Source organism: Callithrix jacchus, chromosome 12, assembly GCF_049354715.1.
Source record: "Callithrix jacchus isolate 240 chromosome 12, calJac240_pri, whole genome shotgun sequence".
NCBI lineage: Eukaryota > Metazoa > Chordata > Mammalia > Primates > Cebidae > Callithrix > Callithrix jacchus.
The window spans coordinates 56,515,081-56,542,281 of record NC_133513.1 but is presented as its reverse complement, the minus strand read 5'-3'; the positions used below and the strand labels follow the sequence as shown (position 1 = coordinate 56,542,281).

The 27,201-nt window shown below is 42.5% G+C and overlaps 1 protein-coding gene across 18 annotated transcripts in view; it reads right to left on the bottom strand.

The window, feature by feature from the left end:
- Positions 1–27,201, bottom strand: part of USP54 (ubiquitin specific peptidase 54) — a 130,777-nt gene that overhangs the window by 95,308 nt on the left and 8,268 nt on the right. For 2 of the 18 annotated variants that reach the window (XM_078345545.1, XM_078345549.1), the window contains exon 2: positions 13,030–13,076. The exons of the other annotated variants lie outside the window; for them this stretch is intronic. The gene's annotated coding sequence lies outside the window, so the exon portion shown is untranslated. The remainder of the gene's footprint in view (positions 1–13,029; positions 13,077–27,201) is intronic. 18 annotated transcript variants of the gene reach the window in all.

Here is a 27,201-nt window from a genome sequence, read left to right as displayed (position 1 = left end):
AGATTGTGCTACCACACCCCAATCTGAGTGACAGAGTGAGAGATCCTACCTCAAAAAAAGAAGAAGAAGAAGAAAGTAGTGGTTGTGTTGCTTCCCCCAACCTTGCCATCACCAGTGGTTTCTGAGGTTTCTGTTACCTGAGGTTAACATGGCCTGAAAATATTACATGAAAATTCTGTGAGTGACCAGGACATGAATCATCTTTGTCCAGCTTATCCACATGTCTATACTTCCCACCCGAAAGTCACTTAGTAGCCCTTCAATTATCAGATTGACTGTCAGCATCTCTCGGTGCTTATGTTCAAGTAACTTTATTTTACTTAATAAGGTTCCCAAAAGGCAAGAGTAGTGATACTGGCAATTCAAACAGGCCAAAGAGAAGCCATAAGGTTCTTCCTTTAAGTGAAAAAGTGAAAGTTAATGACTTAATAAGGAAAGGAAAAAAACTCATACACTAAAGCTGCTAAGATCTACTATAAGAACAAATCTATCCACGAAATTGTGAAGAAGGAAAAGAAAATTCATGCTAGTTTGACTGTCACACCTCGAACTGCAAAAAGTCATGGCCAAAGCACATGGTAAGTGAAACTACCTTTGCAAAAATTATAACAAAGAAAATTACTACAGTGAAAGAGATCTGACCTACCTGACTCCATCTTGCTTCTAACTTCTAACTTCTAAGCTGTCCTTGTTCATTCCTGCACTAGGAATGAACTGGACTAGGGTGAACCAACTTTGGGAGGAACTTAGTTTATATTTTAACTTTGAAACAAAGACAAAAACAGCCCTTTCCCAAAACAAATGCCCTTCTTACCTGGGGACTAGACTGCTTTTGCAGAACTAACAAATTGCTACAAGATTAAAAATTATAGTTCAAGAATCATGCAGCTAAAGGCCCCAAGGTTCTGTACCTCCCTAACTTCTCCTAGCGATAACATCACTAATGTAAAACCTAAGATTGGTGTTCCAGATATTTCTCAGACCCTGAACTTGATGGATTTCCTGGTGCCACCCACATCAATAAACTGTCTCATCTGGTCTTGTGGCTCCACCCAGGAACTGACTCAGCATAAAAGGACAGCTTAGACTCCCTATGATTTCATCGCTGACCTAAGCAATCAATACTCCCCACTCTCTGGCCCACTACCCACCAAATCAGCCTTAAAAATCCCAATCCCCAAATATTCAGGGAGACTGATTTGAGTAATAATTAAACTCTAGTCTCCTGTGTAGCCAGCTCTGCATGAATTAAACTCTTTCTCCATTGCAATTCCCTTGTCTCGATAAATCAACTGTATGGGGGAAATGGGCAGAAGGAATCCATTCAGGGGTTACATAGTGCTTAGTTAAGATGGAAAAGGCTGAGCACAGTGGCTCACACCTGTAATCCCAGCACTTTGGGAGGCTGAGGTGGGCAGATCACCTAAGGTCAGGAGTTCAAGAGGAGCCTAGCCAACTTGGTGAAACCCTGTCTCTACTAAAAACATAAAAATTAGCCAGGCTTGGTGGCGGGCACCTGTAAAACAAGCTACTCAGGAGGCTGAGGCATGAGAATCGCTTGAACCTGGGAGGTGGAGGTTGCAGTGAGCCGAAATTGCACCAATGCACTCCAGAGCAAGACTCCATCTCAAAAATTAAATAATTAAATAATTAAATTATATTAAAATGTTATGCTTTTTGTTTTTTTGAGATGGAGTCTCGTTCTGTCATCCAGGCTGGAATGCAGTGGTGCAATCTCGGTTCACTGCAAATTCCACCTCCTGGGTTCAAGCAATTCTCCTGCTTCAGCATCCCAAGTAGCTGAGACTGCAGGCACGTGCCACCACGCCAAGCTAATTTTTTGTTTGTATTCTTAGTAGAGACAGGCTTTCACCATGTTGGCCAGGATGGTCTCAATCACTTGACCTCATGATCTGCCTGCCTCGGCCTCCCAGAATGCTCAGATTACAGGCATGAGCTACCAGTCCTGGCCAAGCTTTTATACTTTTTCTGGACACCGTCAAGAAACTAAAAAAGACAACCTACAGAATGGGAGACAATACTTGCGAATTATATATGTGATAAGGGATTTGTATCTAGAACACATAAAGAACTATTACAACTCAATAATAAAAGCAAATAACTTAAAAATGGGCAAAGGATCTGAATAGTTATTTCCCAAAAGATATATGAATGGATAAGCACATGAAAAGCTGCACAATAGAGCACAGAATGGCAGAAGGAGTGAAATTACAGTGGAGAAACCTGACAACCATTACTTCAGCCAGGTGTTTAAGGTCAACATCAATAATGATAAACTGATTATGTATACTCTTGATATAATGAGAGTAGCACTTTATCTCTGTGGTCTTCCTCGATAAAACCCATAACCCCAGTTTAATCATGAGAAAAACATCAGAAAAATTTTAACAGAAAGGCAATGAATAAAATATATAACCACTACTCCTCAAAACTGTCAAGGTCATCAAAAACAAGGAAAGTCTGAAAAATTGTTACAGCCAAGAGGAACCTAAGAAGAAATGACCACTAAATGGAAGGTGAAATTCTAGATGGAATCCTGGAACAGAAAAATAAAACAATAAATAAAAACCAAGGAAATCTGAAGAAACCATGAGCTTCAGTTAGTAATAACATCAATATTGGTTCATTTATTGTAACATGCACTATATGAATGTAAGATGTTAATAATAGTGAAAACTGAGCGAAAATAGTAACATGGGAACTCTGTACTATCTTCTCCATTTTTCTGTAAATTTAAAATTTAAGAATTAAATTTTTTTTTTTTTTTGAGATGGAGTCTCACTCTGTCACCTCACCCAGGCTGGAGTGCAATGGCACCATCTCGGCCCACAGCAACCTCCACCTTCCAGGTTCAAGCAATTCTCCTGCCTCAGCCTCCCGAGTAGCTGGGATTACAGGTGCCCACCACCACGCCCAGCTAATTTTTTTGTATTTTTACTAGAGATGGGGTTTCACCATCTTGGCCAGGCTGGTCCAGGCTGGTCTTAAACTCCTGACCTCAGGATCCACCAATCTCGGCCTCCCAAAGTGCTGGGATTAGAGGCATGAGCCACTGCACCTGGCCCGATTACTTTCTTTTTTAAGAATTTTTAATTCTTGGCCAGGCAAAGTGGCTCACATCTGTAATCCCAGCACTTTGGGAGGCCAAGGAGGGTGAATCACCTGAGGTCAGGAGTTCGAGATCAACCTGACCAACATGGAGAAACCCCATCTCTACTAAAAATACAAAATTAGCTGCGCGTGGTGGTGGGCACCTGTAATCCCAGTTACTCAGGAGGCTGAGGCAGAAGAATAGCTCAAACCCAGGAGCTGGAGGTTGTGGTGAGCCGAGATGGCGCCACTGAACTCCAGCCTGGGCAACAAGGGTGAAACTCCATTTCAAAAAAAAAAAAAAGAAAGTCATTACTAATGTAACTTTTAGACACAGGTTAAATTAAAATGAGGAAATGAAAATCAAACCACAATGAAATACCATTTCATGCCCACAAAGATGGCTATAATCAAAATGACAGTTAATAAGTGTTGGCAAGGATGTGGAAAAATCTAAATCCTCATGTGCTGCTGGTGGACGTCTAAGATAGCACAGTCACTTTAAAAAAACAGTTTGGCAAATAGTCAAAAGATCAAAAATAGAGTTACCATTTGACCCAGCAATTCTATTCCTAGGTATATACCCAAAATAAATTAAAATACGCCAGGTGTGGTGGCTCATGCCTGTAATCCCAGCACTTTGGGAGGCCAAGGCAGGCAGATCATGAGGTCAAGAGATCGAGACCATCCTGGCCAACATGGCGAAAGCCCATCTCTACTAAAAAAAAAAATACAAAAATTAGCTGGGCGCGCACCTGTAGTCCCAGCTACTTGGGAGGCTGAGGCAGGAATATTGCTTGAACCCAGGAGGCGGAGGTTGCAGTGAGCTGAGATCACGCCACTGCACTCCAGCCTGGCATCCGGCAACAGAGCAAGGCTCTGTCTCAAAAAAAAAAAGAAATTAAAATACATGTTTACTCAAAAACTAATGCAAAGGCCAGGTGCAGTGGCTCAGGCCTATAATCCCAGCACTTTGGGAGGACAAGGTGGGTGGATCACTTAAGGTTAGGACTTCAAGAACAGCCTGGCCAGTATGGCAAAACCCATCTCTACTAAAAATACAAAAATTAGCTAGATGTGGTGGTGTACAACTGTAGTCCCAGCTATTTGGGAGGCTGAAGCATAGGAATTGCTTGAACCCAGGAGGCAGAGGCTGCAGTCAGCCATGAATGTGCCACTGCACACCAGCGTAGGCAACAGAGCAAGATTTCATCTCAAAAAAAAAAAAAAAAGTTAGAGGCTTTCACATTCTCTCCTTTAAGCAGATACAGTCAAGCAAAGGTGTGAGCCAAAGCATGTGTGAGGTGTGACTCTGGGATACCGGGCACACCTAAGCTAGATGCCTTATTAAAAATAGGGAGATTCTGGCTGGTCGGCATGCAGTGGTGTTTATAACTAATTGATCACAACCAGTTACATATTTGTTTCTTCTCTACTACCTTGACTAGCTTAATTTTTTTTTTTTTTTTTTGAGATAGTCTTGCTTTGTCGCCCAGGCTGAAGTGCAGTGGCTCAATCTTGACTCACTGCAACCTTCACCTACCACGTTCAAGCAATTCTCCTGCCTCAGCCTCCCAAGTAGCTGGAATTACAGGTGTGCATCCCCATGCCTGGCTAAATTTTTTTTTTTTTTTTTTTTTGTATTTTTAGTAGAGACAGGGTCTCATCATGTTGGCCGCCTGGTCTCAAACTTCTGACCTCAGGTGATCCACCTGCCTCAGCCTCACAAAGTGCTGGGATTATAGGCCTGAGCCACCACAACAGGCCTAGTCTTTAAAAAAAAATTTTTTTAAGGGGTGTAGGCAGGGCACAGTGGCTCACACCTGTAATCCCAGCACTTTGGAAGGCTGCGGCAGGGGGATCACCTGAATTTGGGAGTTCGAGACCAGCCTGACCAACATGGAGAAACCCCATCTCTACTAAAAGTACAAAATTAGCCTGGTGTGGTGGTGCATGCCTGTAACCCCAGCTACTCAGGACACTGAGGCAGAAGAATCGCTTGAACCCGGGAGGCGGAGGTTGTAGTGAGCCAAGATTGTGGCATTGCACTCCAGCCTGGGCAACAAGAGCAAAACTCCATCTCAAAAAACAAAAAATAACCAAACAACAACAAAATTAGCTGGGCGTGGTGGTAAGCTCAGCTACTCAGGAGGCTAAGGTGGGAAGATCACTTGAACCCAGGAGGTCAAGACTGTAGTGAGCCAAGAGAGCATCACTGCACACCAGTTTGGGCAATAGAGCAAGACTCTATCTCAAAAAAAGAAAAAAGAAACAAGAAAATCTGTAAGCTAGAGGAGAAAAAAAAAAGAGGCCACACACAAAGGACTGGGAATCAGAACAGCTTCACAATGATGTGAATGTACTTAATACCACAGAACTATGCACTTAAAAGACTGGATGCAGGGACTCACGCCTATAATCCCAGCACTTTGGGAGGCTGAGACGGACAGATGGATCATTTGAGGTCAGGAGTTCAAGACCAGCCTGACCAACATGGTGAAACCCCGTCTCTACTAAAAATATAAAAATTAGGCAGGTATGGTATCAAGCACCTGTAATCCCAGCTACTCAGGAGGCTGAAGCAGGAGAATCACTTGAACCCGGGAGGTAGAAGTTGTACTGAGCTGAGATTGTGCCATTGCACTCCAGCCTGGGTGACAGAGTAAGACTCTGTCTCAAAAAACAAAAAGCCGACCAACAATCAAAAACTATGCACTTAAAAATGGTTAACATGATATATATATTTAGCCATAATAAAATGTTTTTCTTTTCAGATAGAGTTTTGCTCTGTCACCCAAGCTGGAGTGCAGTGGCGCAATTTCGACTCACTTCGGCCTCCACCTCCCGGGTTCAAGCCATTCTCCAGCCTCAGCCTCCTAAGTACTGAGACTACAGGCACGTGCCACCACACATGGCTAATTTTTGTATTTTCAGTAGAGCCCATGTTTTACCATGTTGGCCAAACTGGTCTCAAACTCCTGACCTCAGTTGATTCGCCCACCTGGGCCTCCCAAAGTACTAGATTACAGGCATGAGCCACTGCATCTGGCCAATACAATAATTTTTTAAAAAAGAATGATAGACCAGGCATGGTGCTCATGCCTATAATCCCAGCACTTTGGGAGGCCAAGGTGGGCAGATCACTTGAGGTGAGGGGTTCAAGACCAGCATGGCCAACACAGCGAAACCAGGTCTCAAGACAAAATTTAGCTAGGCATAGTGGTGCACCTGTAATCCCAGCTACCTGAGAAGCTGAGACATGAGAATCACTTGAACTCAGGAGGCAGAGATTGCAGTGAGCAAAGATTGCACCACTGCACTCCAGCCTGGGTCACTGAGTGAGACTGCTTTGTCTCGAAAATAGAAGAGGAGAAGAAGAAAGACAATGAAGAAGAAAGAAGGAAGGAAGGAAGGGCGGGAGTGAGGGAGGAAGAAGGGAAGGAAAGAGAAGAAAAGAAAGGAAGAGGAGGAAGAAGGAAGGAAAAGAAGAGAGGAGGAGGAAGAAAAAGAAGAAGAAAGGAGAAGGAGAAGGAGGAGGGAAGGAAAGAAACAATGGTCAGACACTAACTCCTTGATAAGAGTCAGCTCCTATGAAAACACTACATTTTAGGTAGAATTCCAAAGTAAAATGTATGCATTACAAATCCCATCCACACTCTGTTTTACTATTAGTTAACTACATTTTTTTAATTTTTCGTTTATATTTTTTACAAAGACAGGGTCTCACTCTGCTGCCCAGGCTAGTCTCAAACCCCTGAACTCAAGTGATCTGCCCCGGCCTCCCAAAATGCTGGGATTACAGATGTGATTCACTGCACAACCTAATTACTTTTTTTTTTTTTTAATTGAAACAGGGTCTTGCTCTGTCACCCAGGCTGGATGGAGTGGAGTGTCACAGTCTCAACTCACTGCAGCCTCTACCTCCTGGACTCAAGTGATCCTCCCACCTCAGCCTCCCAAGTGGCTAGAACCACAGGTGTGTGCCACCACACCCAGCTAATTTTTTTTTTTTGAAACAGAGTCTCATTCTGTCACCAGGCCAGAGTGTAGTGGCTCGTTCTCAGCTCACTGCAACCTCTGCTTCCTGGGTTCAGGCAATTCTCCTACCTCAGCCTCCCAAGTAGCTGGGTTATAGGCACGCACCACCACACCCAGCTAATTTTTGTATTTTTAATAGAGACAGGTTGCACCATGTTGGCCAGGATGGTCTCAATATCCTGACCTCATGATCCACCCGACTCGGCCTCCCAAAGTGCTGTGATTACAGGCGTAAGCCACCTCACCCAGTCATGCCCAGATAGTTTTTTGCATTTTTTGTAGAGACAGGGTTTTGCCACATTGCCCAGGCTAGTCTTGAACTCCTGAGCTCAAGCAATCTGCCCACCTCGACCTTCCAAAGTGGTGAGATTACAGGCATGAGCCACCACACCTGGCCCTAATTACATAATTTTATGTATTTTTAACAACCCATCATTTGTTCTTACAAAAATAAAATCAAAACAATGGCATCAGACTTGTCATCAGCAACATGGGAAGCAATAAAATAGCAACAACTTTTTAAATTATGAGAAAATTATTTCCAACATCAAATTCTATTCCCAGACACGATATTATTTTATTTTGAAGGTAAAATAAAAACATCTTCAGGCGAGGCATGGTGGTTCATGCCTGTAATCCCAGCACTCTGGAAGGCTTAGGTGGATCACCTAAGGTCAGGAGTTCGAGACCAGCCTGACCAATATGGTGAAACCTCATCTCTACTAAAATTACAAAAATTAGACACGGTGGTGTGTGCCTGTAGTCCCATCTACCCAGGAGGCTGAGGCAGGAGAATCGCTTGAACCCAGGAGGCAGAGGTTCAGTGAGCTGAGATCACGACACTTCACTCCACCTAGGTGACACAGCAAGAGTCTGTTTCAATAAATAAATAAATAAATAAATAAATATCAATTTACTCCCCAAAATAATATAACTATATTGGAAAGGTAAGGGAGAAGACATATATGTATTTAACAGTCAAAGCCTTATATTCTATGGCCCTTTATATATGTTTAATTTTTTTTTTCTTAGACACCACACTCCATTTCAGCGAATGTTCAATATTTTTTAAAAGCAAGTGATATAATCATGCTATTAGCAATGTTTAAGACAGATGAATGTGGCTGCCCCCAGCAGGGCGATAACTGCTATTTTTCCTTGTAAGTATATATTACTATTACTATTTAAACTTTTTCTTTATCTATTTATTTATTTTTATTATTATTTATTTTTGAGCCAGAGTCTTGCTCTCTTACCTAGGCTGGAATGCAGTCATGTGATCCTGGCTCACTGCAACCTTCACCTTATGAGTTCAAGCAATTCCTAACCTCAAGTGATCTACCCGCCTTAGCCTCTCAAAGTGCTGGGATTATAGACATGAGCCACCACACCCAGCCTAAACTTTTCAAACTATGCTTATGTATTACTTTTTATTATTTGATAAAAATAAGATAGTTGGCCAGGCACAGTAGCTCACACCTGTTATCCCAGCACTTTGGGAGACCAGGGCAGGTGTCACCTGAAGTCAGCTGTTCGAGACCAGCCTGGCCAAGATGGTGAAACCCCATCTCTACTAAAAATACAAAAAGTAGGGCCAGGCACTGTGTCTCAAGCCTGTAATCCCAGCACTTTGGGAGGCTGAGGCGGGTGGATCACGAGGTCAAGAGATCGAGACCATCCTGGTCAACATGGTAAAACTCCGTTTCTACTAAAAATACAAAAAATTAGCTGGGCATGGTGGCACGTGCCTGTAACCCCAGCTACTCAGGAGGCTGAGGCAGGAGAATTGCCTGAACCCAGGAGGCGGAGTTTGCGGTGAGCCGAGATCGCGCCGTTGCACTCCAGCCTGGGTAACAAGAGCGAAACTCCAACTCAAAAAAAAAAAAATACAAAAAGTAGCCAGGCGTGGTGGTAGATGCCTGTAATCCCCCCAGCTACCTGGGAAGCTAAGGCAGGAGAATTGTTTGAACCCTGGAGGCAGAGGTTGCAGTGAGCCGAGATTGCACCACTGCACTCCAGCCTGGGCAACAAGAGGGAAACTCCATCTTAAAAAAAAAAAAAAGATTGACTTAGTTGAAGACAGAGTTCCTTGTAGGGGGTGAAAGGGAAAGGACTTTGAATTTATCTGTAACATTTTATTTCAGAGGCAAGGGAGAAAAAAGTGAGAGGGACAAGTAAGAAAAACAGATATCAATAGTGATTAATTGTGGGTGGTGGGAATATGGATATTTATTATATTACTTTTTGCACTTATAAAATATCTCAATACCCTTCTTCCCCCAATCCTAACAATTTCCTTTATAAATGGTTTTAGACCATTTATGGTTCTGCTGCCTTACTTGGAATGCTCTCAACTTTGCAAGTATCAGTTTGAACAAAAACTCATAAGATCTGACAGCTACAGTATAAAATAAACATAAAATTTTAAAAAATATAAACAAATATTAAAAATGTGCTTCTAACCTAGTACAAAAATATATTGGAACCAATACTTCTGTGACCTGGATAAACTCCTTGTTGAAAGTGTTTTTAGCAGCCACATTGTAGGCAGCTCCTGCTAGCAACATTTATAGCTAACGAAAATTCCTAGGTATTTTTCACATGAACTGCTCCCCAACCAGCCCTTCCTCATTCTGCTTTTTTTTTTTTTTTTTTTTTTGAGACAGAGTCTTGCTCTGTTGCCAGGCACCAGGCTGGAGTGCAGTGGCGCAATCTTGGCTCACTGTAACCTCCAGCTCCCAGGTTCAAGCAATTCTCCTGCCTCAGCCTCCCAAGTAGCTGGGACCACAGGCACGCACCACCACACCCAGCTAATTTTGTATTTTTTAGTAGAGATGGGGTTTCACCATGGTCTCGATCTCTTGACCTCGTGATCCGCCCACCTCAGCCTCCCAAAGTGCTGGGATTACAGGCATGAGCCACCAGCCCAGCCCCTCATTCTGCTCTTATACATTTGACATTTTTAATTTAAACATTGGGCTTATCCCTGTTAAATTTAATTTCAGTTTGGGCTCACAATGTCATCTTATGGATATACTTTTTAAAACTTTATTCATCTAATTACCTCTGTAGCTTTGCAAATTCTTACATATCTGATTAACATGCTTTAAAAAATAACCCATGAAGACTGACTGCCAATGGAAAAAATAAGAATAATCTATCAGGGACCTTCCTGGTAAAATCAAGATTGTCGGTAGGTACAGTTATTCAATGTCTGACACATTCTCTTAACCAGTCAACAAAATTTGTATCACCACATTATCAGCCACATGAAAGACTGTGAAATTGATGGGATTTTGACACACTCTATCTAGAATAATCCCCTGATCCACAAACCTCTTAATCCTAAATAGAAGTAATGAAATCCAAAAATAGAAATAGAAGTAATTTGTTATGACCAATCAACCCATACTTTTTTCTTAATACTCTATATCATGTTTAATCATTTATAATTGAATTTTCCCAAAATTTAACAACTTTACAGGTCTATGTACTTTCTTTTCCTCTTTTTGGATATCAAGACATTTGTCTCTCTCTAGTCTTTATGGTTTCTCAAAGATTAACAACAGTGGCTCTGAGATCATCAGCCAGTTAATTCAGCACCCTGAAATGTAATTCATTTGAGCTTTAAGACTTAAATTCATTTAAAAATATTCACTTTTAGCATCTTGGGCTACAGTTTCCAGTTTTTAACTTGCAATATACTTTCGAGTTTGAAAACAATTATCCCTACTGCTAATAATAATGTATATAATGCTTATTTTTTGAAAGAGCTTTACAGTTTCTCAAAAATCCTGCAAAATAGGTTAGATAGAAATTAATATACCACTATCCCATTGTATAGATAAGGAAACAGAAGCACAGAGAAATTAAAATTATTTGCCAAAGGTAAAGAGCTACAGTGAACCAAAATCAATTGCAGTTTAGGGCTCTTTTCTTTTTCTGAGATGGAGTTTCATTCTTGTTGCCCAGGCTGGAGTGCAATGGCATGATCTCAGCTCAAGGTAACCTCTGCCTCCTGGGTTCAAGCAATTTTCCTGCCTCAACCTTCCAAATAGCTGGGATTATAGGCATGTGCCACCATGCCCGGCTAATTTGCATTTTTAGTAGAGACAAGGTTTCTCCATGTTGGTCAGGCTGGTCTCGAACTCCCAACCTCAGGTGATCGCCCTCCTCAGTCCCCCAGTCGTGAGCCACTGCACCCGGCCCAAGGGCTCTTTTCATAAGGCCATGTGGATCTTGAATACAAAATTTCTCAGGATTGCACATAAAATTTTCTCTGCTAAAAATTGATTTTTTCATTAGCGGTTCACAGGAGTTAAGAAAGGTGTAGGGGACCAGATGTGGCAGCTCATGCCTGTAATCCCAGCACTTTGGGAAGCTGAGGCAGGCAGATCACAAGGTCAGGACTTTGAGACCAGCCTAGCCAATATGGTGAAACCCCAGCTATACGAAAAATACAAAAGTTAGCCGGGCATGGTGGCGGGCGCCTATAGTCCCAGCTACTAGGGAGGCTGAGGCAGAAGAATCGCTTGAACCTGAAAGGCAGAGGTTGCAGTGAGCCGAGCTCTCGCCATTGCACTCCAGCCTGGGCAACAGGGCAAGACTCCATCTCAAAAAAAAAAAAAAAAGAAAGAAAGGTGTAGGGGTGGAAAGGAAGTGGGAGTATCTATAAAACGACAACATGGTAGATCCTGTGGTGATGAAAATATTTGGTATCTTGACTGTACCAATGTCAATACCCTAATTATAAAATTGTATTATAATTTTGGAAGATATTGCCATTGGGGGAAACTCAGTAAGTGGTACATCAGATCAATATTATTATTATTTATTATAACTGTATAAATCTAGAATTTTCTCAAAATAAAAAGTTCCATTTAAAATAATAACCAGGCTGGGCGCGGTGGCTCACGCCTGTAATCCCAGCACTTTGGGAGGCCGAGGAGGGTGGATCACAAGGTCAAGAGATCGAGATCATTCTGGTCAACATGGTGAAACCCCGTCTCTACTAAAAATACAAAAAAATTAGCTGGGCATGGTGGTGCGTGCCTGTAATCCCAGCTACTCAGGAGGCTGAGGCAGGAGAATTGCCTGAACCCAGGAGGTGGAGGTTGCGGTGAGCCAAGATTACGCCATTGCACTCCAGCCTGGGTAACAAGAGGGAAACTCCGTCTCAAAAATAAATAAATAAATAAATAAAAATAAAATAATAATCAATTGGGGCCTACTTGAGGGTAGAAGTTGGAAGGAGAGTGAGAATCAAAAAACTACCTATCAGGTGCTATGCTTATTACTTGGATGAAGAAATAATTGTACATCCAACCCCTGCGACATGCAATTTACATATACAGCAAACCTACACATGTACTCTGGAACCTAAAATAAAGGTTACAAATAAATGAATAAATAATAAATAATTGATATTTCTTTTCTAAACCAAGTTCACTTTAAAGAATCTTACTTAAAGTGAATAGGAAAGTTTGGGTAAATTAAAACAAAACAGGATCATGTATAGGAGCTCTGAAATCCAACACAGAGGTCTTCAATTGTGGGATAAGTTCCATCAATAAAAGCTCCAAAACAAGCCATGAAGATCCTTAAAAAATAAAAAAGAGCTCTCAAGATTCTTATTTCCTAGAGAAACGAAACCAGTTAGGACAGTGTAGAAAACAAAATTGTTAAGTCATGAAAAGTCACCTCAAAGAGAATAAAGTTAGAACCACCAAAGCTTTTCTTTCCTCAACACCACCATACACTTTACTGCAATCCTCAACTTAGAGAAAGATCAAGTGTGTGTGTATGTCACCTTCAACCTGGTATTCACATACACATTTAAAAGCTTCCCCAAAAAAGCCTTTTTTCTTTTTTCCTACTCACCAAGTGCCTGAAGCGTCAATCATTTCCTGCTTATCCCAGCTGTAGGACTTGCAATTGAGAGAAAACATTCAGTCAGCGTCTAGAGCAGGTCTGGTTAGAAGGATGAGCTCATCCCTTTCAGATGCACACCTGATCCTCAAGAAGCTGCCCCTCCTCCAGCAAGCAGATCTTTGTATGTTTAAAGTGACACCCACAACCTGTACAACCACTTAACCCGAGCCAAAATAAGTCCTTCCTTATACATGCTTAGTGCCATTGAATCATTTCCTGGTCTAGCCACCTCACACAGCCACTGAACGCAGGTGGCAGTGGCAACAGCTGCTGCTGCTGCTGCTACTATGGCTTTGTTAGAGAACTTCATTTTCAGCTATAATGGAGGTTAAGTCCTTCACCACTGCCCTAGAAACACTGCACTGTTTGTTTCAACAGCCCCTTGCCCGCAGTCAGATCTTACCAAAATCATGCCTTATTTCAGAATGTACAACCATTTTTCTGCACCGAAAATGCAACACCTCAACATCTGCCTTATTCTATTTGCCCTATCTAAAAGTTAAATTAGCCAAGGCAGATAAATGTACTATATGTATTTAGAGCTAACATGCTCCCACTCAGGTTTGCCCTCAGTTTTACTATCTCTAAGAAAACATTTACTCTGGCCAGGCGCGGTGGCTTATGCCTGTAATCCCAGCACTTTGGGAGGCTGACGCTGGTGGATCACAAGGTCAGGAGATCGAGACCCTCCTGGCCAACAGGATGAAACCCTGTCTCTACTAAAATACAAAAAATTAGGTGGGTGTGGTGGCGCACACCTATAATTCCAACTACTCAGGATGTTGAGGCAGGGTAATCGCTTGAACCCAGGAGGCGGAGGTTGCAGTGAGCCGAGATCATGCCAGTGCACTCCAGCCTGGGTGACAGAGCAAGACTCCATCTCTAAATAAATAAATAAGAAAACATTGGCTGGGCGCAGTGGCTCACACCTGCAATCCAAGTACTTTGGGAGGCTTTGGTGGGTGGATCACCGAAGGTCAGGAGTTCAAGACCAGCCTGGCCATCATAATGAAACTCTGTGTTTAAAAAAAAGTATAAAAAGAAAAAGAAAATATTTACTCTGCCATAGCTGTTTATTTATTGGTAAAGCATACAGTAATCCTAACACAGTGATGTGTAAACTTCACTTCATGTCAAAATAGCATAATAGTGGCCAGGCCCAGTGGCTCACACCTGTAATCTCTCAGCACTTTGGGAGGCCAAGGTGGGTGGATCACCTGAGGTCAGGAGTTCAAGACCAGCCTGACCAATATGGTGAAACCCCATCTCTAATAAAAATACAAAAATTAGCCTGGTACGGTGGCTCATGCCTGTAATCCCAGCACTTTAGGAGGCCGAAGTTGGCAGATCACAAGGTCAGGAGTTTTAGACCAGCCTGACCAATATAGTGAAACCCCATCTCTACTAAAAATAGAAAAAATAGCCAGGTGTGGTGGCACACATCTGCAATCCCAGCTACTCGGGAGGCTGAGGCAGGAGAATCGTTTAAACCCGGGAGGCGGAGGTTGCAGTGAGCCAAGATCATGCCACTGCATTCAGCCTGGGCAACAGAGTGAGATTCCATCTAAAAAAAGAGAAAAAAAAAATTAGCCAGGTGTAGTGGCATGCACCTGTAGTCCCAGCTACTTGGGAGGCTGAGACAGGAGAATTGCTTGAACCCAGGAAGTGGAGGTTGCAGTGAGCTGAGATCATGCCACTGCACTCCAGTCTGGGTGACAGAAACTGTCTCAAAACAAAAACAAAAACAAAAACAAAACACATACACACACACACACACACACATACACACACACACATATAAAATACTGGTAAAAATATCTTCAGTCAGAAGTACATGGGTTCCAAATAGTCATTTAACAAACATTCCTGTACACCTATTACATGCAAGTATCTCTGATAGGGTGTTGAACTGGGCTTTGGATAACAGCAACACAAAAATCTAAGAAGAACTCATCCCATCTTAGCCTTCCCCTTGACCTTTGCAGTATTTTTACTTCAGTCATGACAAGCTTCTAATACACTAACAGGCTGTCGAAGGAGCATCAATCAAATAAATTACTGGTTACCTTTGGTGAGGGACTTGTCATCAATTAGGGGAAACTCAGGGTCAAACTAATTTACTAATTTTTAATTTGCTAGATGGTGGTTACAAAGATGTTTACTATATTATTCTTTTAAATGTCTTATATAATATATAATAAAATTTTTTAAAAACATAAAGAACTCCTGCTGGGCACCTTGGCTCACACCTATAATCCCAGAACCTTGGGAGGTAGGCTAATCACTTGAGGCTAGGAGTTGGAGACCAGCTTGGCCAACCTGGTGAAACTTCATCTCTACTAAAATGAAGAAAAATTAGTTGGGCATGGTGGCACACACGTGTAATCCCAGCTACTTGAAAGGCTGAGGCAAGAGAATGCTTCTCTTGAACCCGAGAAGCAGAGGCAAGAGAATGCTTCCCTTGAACCCGGGAAGCAGAGGTTGCAGTAAGCCAAGATCATGCTACTCAACTCCAGCCTGGGTGACAGAGTAAATCCCAGTCTCAAAAAAAAAAAAAAGGACTACAAGTCAACAACAACAATTAAAAAAATAAACAAATGGGCCAGGCGCAGTGGCTCACGCCTGTAATCCCAACGCTTTGGGAAGCCAAGGCGGGCAGATCACGAGGTCAAAAGATTGAGACCATCCTGGCCACCATGGTGGAACCCCGTCTCTACTAAAAATAAAAAAAATAAAAAAATAAAATTAGCCGGGTGTGGTGGTGCATGCCTGTAGTCCCAGCTACTCGGGAGGCTGAGAAAGAGAACTACTTGAAAGCAGAAAACAGAAGTTGCAGTGAGCCAGGATAGTGCCACTGCACTCCAGCCTGGCGATAGAGCAAGACTCCATCTCAAAAAAATAAATAAATAAAATAAAATAAACAAAGGGCCGGCACAGTGGCTCATGCCTGTAATCCCAGCATTGTGGAAAGCTGAGGCGGGCAGATCACTTGAGGTCAGGAGTTCGAGACCAGCCTGGCCAACATGATGAAACCCCATCTCTAACTAAAAATACAAAAATCAGCTGGGCATGGTGGCACGCGCTTATAATCCCAGCTATTGGGAAGCTGAGGCAGAAGAATCACTTGAACTCAGGAGGCGGAGGTTGCAGTGAGCCGAGATAGCACCACTGCACTGAAGCCTGGGCAACAGAATAACATTCTGTCTCAAAAATAAAATAAATAAATAAACAAAGGACTTGAACAGACATTTCTTCAAAGAAGATATGCCAGTGGCCAATGGGCCAATGAACACAGGAAAAGACACTCAAGATCACTAATCATTAGAGAAAATAAATCAAAACCACAGTGAGATATCACCCCATACTTATTAGAATGGCTACTGTCAAAAAAAAAAAAAAAAAAAAAAAAAAACAGTGGCCGGGCAAGGTGGTTCACAACTGTAATCCTAGCACTTTGGGAGGCCAAGGTGGGCAGATCACCTGAGGTCAGGAATTTGAGACCAGCCTGACCAACAAGGGGAAACCCCATCTCTACTAAAAATACAAAATTAGCCATCTGTGGTGGTGCATGCTTGTAATCCCAGCTACTCAGGAGGCTGAGGCAGGAGAACTGCTCCAACTTGGAAGGCGGAGGTTTGCAGTGAGCTGAGATCATGCCAGCCTGGCAACAGAGTGAGACTCCATCTCAAAAAAATAAAATAATAAAATAAAGAGAACTAATTAAAACACAAAGGAGGGATGATGCTGCTCACCTGTCGACCCAACCAATCAGGAGGCTGAGGTGGGAAAGAATTACCTGAACCTAGGAGTTCGAGTACAGCCTGGGTAACACAGCAAGAGACCATCTCTTAGTCTGATCAGTATATGGGATTAAGTGAGAAACACTCTAAATTCAAGTTCAAACAATGTGCTACTTTTTCATTTCAAAAAACAACTCAAGCCTTATCGGTGATATTTGTTGAAAAAGACTAACAAGCATCAAATTCATTACTCTTAACTGAACAGGTTCATACAACTGAAGAACCTATTATATATTCAGGGCAGCTAATATACTTCTAGAGGCAGGAAGTAGAAAGTAAGTATTGGCCAGGCACAGTGGCTCATGCCTGTAATCCCAGCACTTTGGGAGGCTGAGGTAGAAGGATAGCTTGAGCCCAGGAGTTTGAGACCAGCCTGGGCAACATGGTGAGACCCTGTCTCTACCAAAAATACAAAAAAAAATTAGGTATGGTGGCATGTGCTATAACCCCAGCTGCTCGGGAGGCTGAGGCACAAGAATTGCTTGAACCTGGTAGGCAGAAGTTGCAGTGAGGTGAGAACGTGCCACTGCACTCCAGCCTGGGGACAGAGGAAGACTCCATCTCAAAAAAAAAAAAAACCTAAGAATTAATCTTCAGAGGAAGAAATGCGCTTAACTTAGTTGTAAGGATTAAGTGAGTTACTGTATGCAAAGCATTAAGCATAGTTTCTGCCACATGATATTGGTCAACAAGTTATTCAGACTTTCTCTACTGTCTAATTTCCCTACATTTCCCTCCTATACCAACATAACCAAAATGAGTTACTGTTTTTTTGTTTTTCTCTGCACTAGAGTTAGACTGTTTTTGACACAAACATGAACACTATTTGAAATAACTGTATACACTTTACAAAGTAATTTATAATCACTATCTTTTAAAACTTAAAACAATTCAATGACAGGAAAAAGAAAACTGAAATTTAGAGTGCCTATTACATTATGGCTACTGTGCTAAGAACTGACATCTATCACTTCATTTAATTTGTTCAAGTTGGTTATTATTATCCTAATCTCACAGATAAGGGAAGTGAAGTTCAAAAATATTTAGTAATTTGGCCAGGCTTGGTGGCTCATGTCTGTAATACCAGAATGTTCGGAGGCCGAGGTGGGCAGATCATTTGAGCCCATGAATTTGAGACCAGCGCTAGCCAACATGGTGAAACCCAGTCTCTACTAAAAATACAAATATGTTTTTTAAAAAATACAAAATATTAACCAGGCATGCTAGCACGTGCCTGTAGTTCCAGCTTTTCAGGAGGCTGAGGTGGAAGGATCGCTTGAAACCCAGGAGGTGGAGGCTGCAGTGAGCCAAGATTGTAGCACTGCATTCCAGCCTGGGGATCAGAGTGACACTTCATCTCAAAAAATAAATAAATAAAATATAGTAAAAAATAAATAAAATTTATATGGAAAGGCATAGGCCCTAGAAGTATGTATTACAGACATCAGTAAGTACTCTAAAACACTGAGTGGTCTAAAGCTTAATTTTTTAATTACAAAGTCTCTTATTTCAAATCTGTAAAATAAACCTGATGTTTCCTTAGACCTACTGGGCACCAGGAAAGGTGAAAATCCAATGCTAAAATGATATTTCCTCTCCCTGGGGTTCCCCTAACACTGAAGGAAAACATAAAGAATTCCCATTTGTTCATAAACACCCTTCTGGTCTTCAAAGACCATGAGTAAAGAAAAATAAGGAGTTGAAAGAAATGACAAAAGAGAATCAAAGGACTTATCTTCTTTTGGCGCTATAGAGCTCTGACCGGGGAACAACATCCAGGACCGGATGTACCACCAAAGGAAATGGATCTACATAGAGAAATAAAAGCTGAGCCCAGGTCAGAAATGAAACAATGGCATACAAATAAGTTCTGTTTCCATAGAGAATGCCTTTTTCTATAAACTCTACCCATGAGGCTGGGTGCAGTGGCTCACACCTGTAATCCCAGCACTTTGGAAGGCCGAGGCAGGTGGATCTTCTGAGGTCGGGAGTTTGAGACCACCCTGGCCAATATGGTGAAACCCTGACTCTACTAAAATTACAAAAATTAGCTGGGCATGGTAGCACACACCTGTAGTCCAAGCTACCTGGGAGGCGGAGATGGGAGAATCGCTTGAACCCAGGAGGCACAAGTTGCAGTGAGCCAAGTTCACACCACTGCACTGCAGCCTGAACCACAGAGCAAGACTCTATCTCAGAAAAAAACAAAAAAAAAACAACTTTCACATCCCAGAAAAAATGAACCTACAGACAGGTCACCACGAAATAAAAATATATTTTACAAGAGTACAATATAGGTCGGGCACGGTAGCTCACACCTGTAATCCTGGCACTTTGGGAGGCTGAGGCGGGCAGATCACCTAAGGTGGGCAGATCACCTGAGGTCAGAAGTTCGAGACCAGCCTGGCCTACATGGTGAAACCCCATCTCTACTAAAAATACAAAAATCAGCCAGGCGTGGTGGTGGGCGCTTGTAACCCCAGCTACTTGAGAGGCTGAGGCAGGAGAATTGCTTGAAACTGAAAGGTGGAAGTTGCAGTGAGCCAAGATCACACCACTGTGTGCCAGCCTAGGTGAAAGAGTGAAACTCCGTCTCAAAGATACATAAATATATTTTTAAAATTGCAAACATAAGCTGGGCATGGTGGTGCATGCCTGTACCCCACTTACTCAGGAAGCTAAGGCAGAATCCTTGAACCCTGGAGGTAGAAATTGCAATGAGCAGAAATCTTGCCACTGCACTTCAGCCTGGGAGACACGGCCAGCACAGTGGCTCACACCTGTAATCCCAGCACTTTAGGAGGCCGAGGCAGGCGTATCGCCTGAGGTTGGGAGTTTGAAACCAGCCTGACCGACATGGAGAAACCCCGTCTCTACTAAAAATACAAAAAAATTTAGCCAGGCATGGTGGCACATGCCTGTAATCCCAGCTACTCAGAAGGCTGAGGCAGGAGAATTGCTTGAACCCAGGAGTCAGAGGTTTAAGTGAGCCAAGATTGCACCATTGCACTCCAGCCTGGGCTACAGGAGTAAAACTCTGTCTCAAAAATATGTATATATATTTGGCTGGGCATGGTGGCACACACCTGTTATCTCAGTACTTTGGGAGGCCAAGACAGGAGGATCACTTGAGCTCAAGAGTTTGAGACCAGCCTTGGCAACATGGTAAGACCCCAGCTCTACAAGAAATACAAAAAATTAGCGAGGCAGGGTGACACGTGCCTCTGGTCCCAGCTACTCAGGAGGCTGAAGTAGGAGGATTGCTTGAGCCCAGGAGGTCAAAGCTGTAGTGAGTGGTGACTGTGCCACGGCACTCCAGCCTCTTTTTTTTCTTTTGAAGACAAAGTCTCACTCTGTTACCCAGGCTGGAGTGCAGTGGCATGATCTTGGCTCACTACAACCTCCACCTCCCGGGTTCAAGTGATTCTCCTGCCTCAGCTTCCTGAGTAGCTGGGACTACAGGTGCATGTCACCACACCCAGCTAATTTTTGTATTTGTAGTAAAGACAGTTTTGCCATGTTGGCCAAGCTAGTCTTGAACTCCTGACCTCAGGTGATTTACCTGCCTCAGCCTACCAAAGTGCTGGGATTATAGGTGTAAGCCACCGCACCCACCCAGCCTACCAGTTAGCCTCTTTTTTTTTTGAGACCCTGTCACCCCTACCAAAAAAAAAAATAATATTTTTACTATAAAGAGATTTGAAACAAGTCAAAATAAGAAAAAAATGGCATATGTCAAAACAAAGATAGGGACAAGAATAATTAAAAAAAAAAAAGATAGGCAAACACATGAACAGTTAGAAATATGACTATCTTGAAAATCCAAAAGATCTGGGTGTGGTGGCTCATACCAACACTTGGGGAGGCTGAGGCGAGAGGATCACCTGAGGCCAGGAGTTTGAGACCAGCCTGGCCAACATGGTGAAACCCCATCTCTACTAAAAATACAAAAAAGTTAGCTGCGCGTGGTGGTGCATGCCTGTAATCCCAGCTACTTGGAAGCCTAAAAGGGAAGAATCAACTATTTAGAAGTCCCAGCTATTAGGGAGGCTGAGGTGGAAGGATCGCTTGAACCCAGAAGGTGGAGGTTACAGTGAGCCAAGATCGTGCCACTGCACTCTAGCCTGGGCGACAGGGCAAGACTGCAAGACTCTGTCTCAAAAAACAAACGAACAAACAAAAAAACCCCAAAATAATCAAATAAAAAAATTATAATTGACAAAAGGATTTATCAAGGCTATCATTGATGGGCATTTGGGTTGGTTCCAAGTCTTTGCTATTGTGAACAGTACCTCAATAAACATATGTGTGTATGCGTCAGATTGATTTATAATCTTTTGGGTATATACCCAGTAATGGGATTGCTGGGTCAAATGGTATTTCCATTTCTAGATCCTTAGGAATTGCCACACTGTCTTCCACAACGGTTGAATTAATTTACACTCCCACCAACAGTGTAAAAGCATTCCTATTTCTCCATAGCCTCTTCACCAACCCAAATGCCCATCAATGATAGGCTGAATAAAGAAAATGTGGCACATAATACACCATGGACTACTAAGCAGTGATATAAAAAAAGATTAGTTCATGTCCTTTGCAGGGACATGGATAAAACTGGAAACCATCATTCTCAGCAAACTGACACAAGAACAGAAAACCAAACACTGAATATTCCCACTCATAAGTGAGTGTTGAACAATGAGAACACACGGACGCAGGGAGGGGAATATCACACACTGAGGCCTGGGGGATGGGGGGTAGGGGAGGAATAGCAGGGGGTGGGGGGATTGGGGAGGGATAGCATTAGGAGAAATACCCAATGTAGATAATGGGGCAATAGATGTAGAAAACCACTACCATGGTATGTGTATATCTATGTAACAAACCTGCATGATCTGCACGTGTACCCCAGAACTTAAAGTATAATAAATAAATAAATACCTAAACATTAAAAAAAAAATCCTTGGAACACCAAAAAAAAAAAATAATAAATAATAATAATAATAATAATAAAGGATTTAGTGGCTCAAACCTGTAATCCCAGCACTTTGGGAGGCCGAGGAGGATGGATCACTTGAGGTCAGGAGTTCAAGACCAGCTAGGCCATGGTAAAACCTCATCTCTACTTAAAATACAAAAATTAGCCACAAGTGGTAGCATACACATGTAGTCCCAGCCACTGGGGAGGCTAAGGTGGAAGGACTGTCAAAGTCCAGGAAGTCAAAGCTGCAGTGAGCCATGATTGCACCACTGCACTACAGCCTGGGTGATACCCTGTCTCAAAAAACAAACAAAAAAAATGTATGGTATTGGTCCAGGAATAAACAACTGAAAAGAACAGGGACATTCAAAAGTAAGCACACGCAGTCTGGATGTAGTGGCTCATGCCTATAATCCCAACACAATCCTTCATGCCTGTAATCCCAGCACCCAAGGCAGGTACATCACTTGAGGTCAGGAGTTCAAGACTAGCATGGCCAGCATGGTGAAAACCCGTCTCTCTCAAAAATACAATAAATTAGCAGGAGTAGTAGCACACACCTGTAGCCCCAGTTACTTGAGAGGCTGAGGCAAAGAATCACTTGAACCCAGGAGGCAGATGTTGCAGTGAGCTGAGATAGCATCACTGCACTGCAGCCTGGGCAACAACAACAAGACTCTATCTCCGAGAAAAAAAAAAAGGAAACACATGCATACATACCTGCATACATACATGGTGGATATATGGCAATTGAGAACATGATGAGGATAAGATTTCATATCATTAAAGATTAGATATTCAGCTGGGCGCGGTGGCTAACACCCATAATCCCTACACTTTGAGAGGCCCAAGCGGTGGATCACAAAGTCAGGAATTCAAGACCAGCCTGGCCAAGACGGTGAAACCCCATCTCTACTAAACATACAAAAATTAGCTGGGCAAGGTGGTGGGCATCTATAATCCCAGCATTCAGGAGGCTAAGGCAGAGAATCACTTGAACTCGGGAGGTAGAGGTTGCAGTGAGCCAAGATTGTGCCACTGCACTCCAGCCTAGGTGACAGAGTTAGACTCCATCTCTCTTTTTTTTTTCTTTTTTTTTTTTTTCTAGTTAGACTCCATTTCAAAAAAAAACAAATAGTCACCAGGCGCGGTGACTCAAGCCTGTAATCCCAGCACTTTGGGAGGCCAAGGCGGGTGGATCACGAGGTCAAGAGATCGAGACCATTCTGGTCAACATGGCGAAACCCCGTCTCTACTAAAAATACAAAAAATTAGCTGGGCACGGTGGCACATGCCTGTAATCCCAGCTACTCAGGAGGCTGAGGCAGGAGAATTGTCTGAACCCAGGAGGCAGAGGTTGTGGTGAGCCGAGATCATGCCATTGCACTCCAGCCTGGGTAACAAGAGTGAAACTTCGTCTCAAAAAAAAAACAAAACAAAAAAACAAATAGGCTTGGGTCAGCTGCATATTTGTGTTGAAAAAGAGTAAAAGAAAACCTCCAAAACATATAAAAATAAATTCCAAATCAATAAACAGCTAAATATATTAAGCTAGTGAAAAGATAGAATAAATATATAAAATATTTTTATAATTTTGAGATGAAGAGAGCCTTCTTAAGCAAGCCTCCAAACCCAGAAACCATTAAGAAAAAAGAGAGATATGAAATTTTAGCACATCAACAGACACTATCGATAATGCAACAGATTGTAGAAAATATGTGCAGTATGTTAAACATACAGGGATACATAGAGAGAGTTCCAATTAGTCAAAAGAGAAAAGTAGGGAGAGGTGTGGATAGTTAATGGGTACAAAAAAAAATAGAAAGCTCGGCTATAGTGGCTCACGCCTGTAATCCCAGTACTGTGGGAAGCCAAGGCAGCACATCAGTTGAGGCCAGGAGTTTAAGACTAGCCTGGCCAACATGGTGAAACCCTGTCTCTATTAAAAAAATTTAAAAATTGGACAGGTGTGATGGCTCATGCCTATAATCCTAGTACTTTGGGAGGCTGAGGCAGGAGGATCACCTGAGGTTGGGAGTTCGAGACCAGCCTGACCAACATGGAGAAACCCCATCTCTACCAAAAATACAAAATTAGCCTGGTGTGTGGCACATGCCTGAAATCCCAGCTACTCAGGAGGCTGAGACAGGAGAATTGCTTGAACCTGGGAGGCGGAGGTTGCTGTGAGCCGAGATTGTACCATTGCACTCCAGCCTAGGCAACAAGAGCGAAACTCCATCTCAAAAAAAGAAAGAAAAAAAATTTATATATATATATATAAATTAGCCAGGCATGGTGGCACCCACCTGTAATCCCAGCTACTCTAGAGGCTGAGGCACAAGAATCACTTGAACCTGGGAGACAGAGGTTGCAGAGCCGAGATTGCACCACTGCACTCCAGCCTAGGCGACAGAGCAAGACTCTGTCTCAAAAAAAAAAAAAAATAGAAAGAAAGAATAAGAGGGAGTATTTGATAGCACAAATGGGTGATTACAGTCAATAATTTAATTGTACATTTAAAAATAACTATCAATATAATTGAATTGTTTATAACACAAACAATGAATGCTTGAGGGGATGAATTTCCTATTTTACATGATGTGATTATAATGCATTGCATGCCCATATCAAAACATCTCATGTACTGAATAAATACAGACACCTACTACACATCTACAAAAAATAAAATATTTTTCAAAAAATAAAGCCAGGTATGGTGGCTTACACCTGTAATCCCAGCACTTTGGAAGTTGAGGCAGGCAGATCACTTGAGGTCAGGAATTCCAGACCAGCCTGGGCAACATAGCAAAACCCTGTCCCTATAAAAAATATAAAAATTAGCTGGTCATGATGGCTCAGACTTGTGGTCGCAGCTACTCAGGAGGCTGAGGTGGGAAGATCACCTCAGCTTGGGAAATCGAGGCTGTAGTGAGCAAGATCACTCCAACCTGGACAACGAAGAGATCTGTCTGAAAAAAAAAAAAAAAAAAAAAAAAGACTCAGCATAGTGGCTTACATCTGTAATCCCAGCACTTTGGGAGGCTGAGATAAGAGGATCACCTGAAGCCAGAAGTTCAAGACCAGCCTGGCCAACATGGTAAAACCCATCTCTACTAAAAATATAAAAATTACTTCAGCCAGGCATGGTGGCTCACACCTGTAATCCCAGCACTTTGGGAGGCCAAGGTGGGCAGATCACTTGAGGTCAGGAGTTCAAGACTAGCCTGGCGAATATGGTGACACCCCGTCTCTACTAAAAACACCAAAAATTAGCCAGGCAAAGTGACAGGCACCTGTAATCCCAGCTACTCGGGAGTCTGACACAGGAGAATTGCTTGAACCCGGGAGGCAGAGTTCGCAGTGAGCCAAGATCACACCATTGTACTCCAGCCTGGGCAACAAAGTGAGACTGTCTTAAAAAAAAAAAAAAATTACTTCAATTTCCATTTACGTACCCTCAGCAAACTAACACAGAAACGGAAAACCAAATACATGTTTTCACTTATAAATAGGGGCTGAACAATGAGAACACATGGACACATGGACACAGGGAGGGGAACAACACTCACTAGGATCTGTGTGAGAGTGGGGAGAACATCAGGATAAACAGCTAATGCACGCACAGCTTAATATGTAGGTGATGGGCTAATAGGTGCAGCAAACCACCATGGGACACATTTATGTAACAAACCTGTACATCCTGCATGTGTATCCAGAAAATTTAAATTTAAATTTTTAAAAAACACAAAAATTATCTGGGCATGGTGGCAGCTGCCTATAATCCTGCCTCCTTGGGAGGCTGAGGCACAAGAACCACTTGGAGCTGGAAGGCAGAGACTGCAGTGAGCTGAGATCATGCCACTGCACTCCAACCTGGACAACAGAGTGAGGCTCTGTCTCAAAAAACTATAATTTTTTTTTTTGAGACGGAGTCGCCAAGTTGGAGTGCAGTGGCGCAATAACGGTTCACTGCAACCTCCGCCTGGGTTCAAGTGATTCTTCCGCCTCAGCCTCCCAAGTAGCTGGGACCACAGGCGCGTGCCACCACACCCGGCTAATTTTTGCATTTTCAGTAGAGACGGGGTTTCACCATGGCCAGGATGGTCTCGATCTCTTGACCTCGTGATCCGCCCGCCTCGGCCTCCCAAAGTGCTGGGATTACAGGCGTGAGCCGCCGCGCCCAGCCCAAAAAATTATAATAATTTTAAAAATGTTTTCAGAGAATAAATGTAGCTTTGATACAAAAAGAAAAACTAAAAATGGTGAGGGGGAGGGGAGAGAATGGGAAGAAAAAAGCCCAGTTACAAAATAAGCAAAGAATAAGCAATTCCACTGAAAGAAATACCGCCAATAAAGAAATAAAAAGAAGTTCAAACTCACAATTTGGAAAATGCAAATTAAACAGTTTTTGGTCCATTAGTAAAAATGTACAAGATCAGTCGGGCGCAGTGGCTCAAGCCTGTAATCCCAGCACTTTGGGAGGCGGAGGCGGGTGGATCACGAGGTCAACAGATCAAGACCATCCTGGCCAACATGGTGAAACCCCGTTTCTACTAAAAATACAAAAAATTAGCTGGGCATGGTGGCGTGTGCCTGTAATCCCAGCTACTCAGGAGGCTGAGGCAGGAGAATTGCCTGAACCAAGGAGGCGGAGGTTGCGGTGAGCCAAGATCGCGCCATTGCACTCCAGCCTGGGTAACAAGAGCAAAACTCCGTCTCAAAAAAAAAAAAATTGTACAAGATTGATAATACCCAAGTATTGGCAGGTATGTAGAGATATAGGCACTTTCATAAACTGCTGGTGTAATGCAGCACACATGGTACATAGCCTGTATGAAGGGCACCTTGGTAGTATCTATCAACATTGAAAATATGCAAATCTTTTAACTAACAATAATAAGTCTCTACAGGTATACTAAATGCAAAAAATAAATAAATAATAATAAGGGATGTTCATTTTAGTGTTGCTGGTAACTGCAAAAATATACGACAATTTTAATGTCCATGGATAAAGTTAAACAGTTAACAGTGAAATAAATTTCAGTAAAATAAATTTCAGTAATTAAGGCACTGATAAGTTTTTTTTAAAAGCTGCAGAACAACATACATTGTCATTTCCTTTATGTGAAAAAATTCATAATAAATAGGTATATAAATTATAGAAAAAGAAAACCCTGTCTCTACTAAAAATATAAAAATTAGCTGGGCAAGGTGGTGGGCGCCTGTAACCCCAGCTACTACTCAGGAGGCTGAAGCAGAAGAATTCCTTGAACCCCGGAGGTGGAGGTTGCAGTGAGCTGAGATCACACCACTGAACTCCAGGCCTGGGCAACAAGAGCA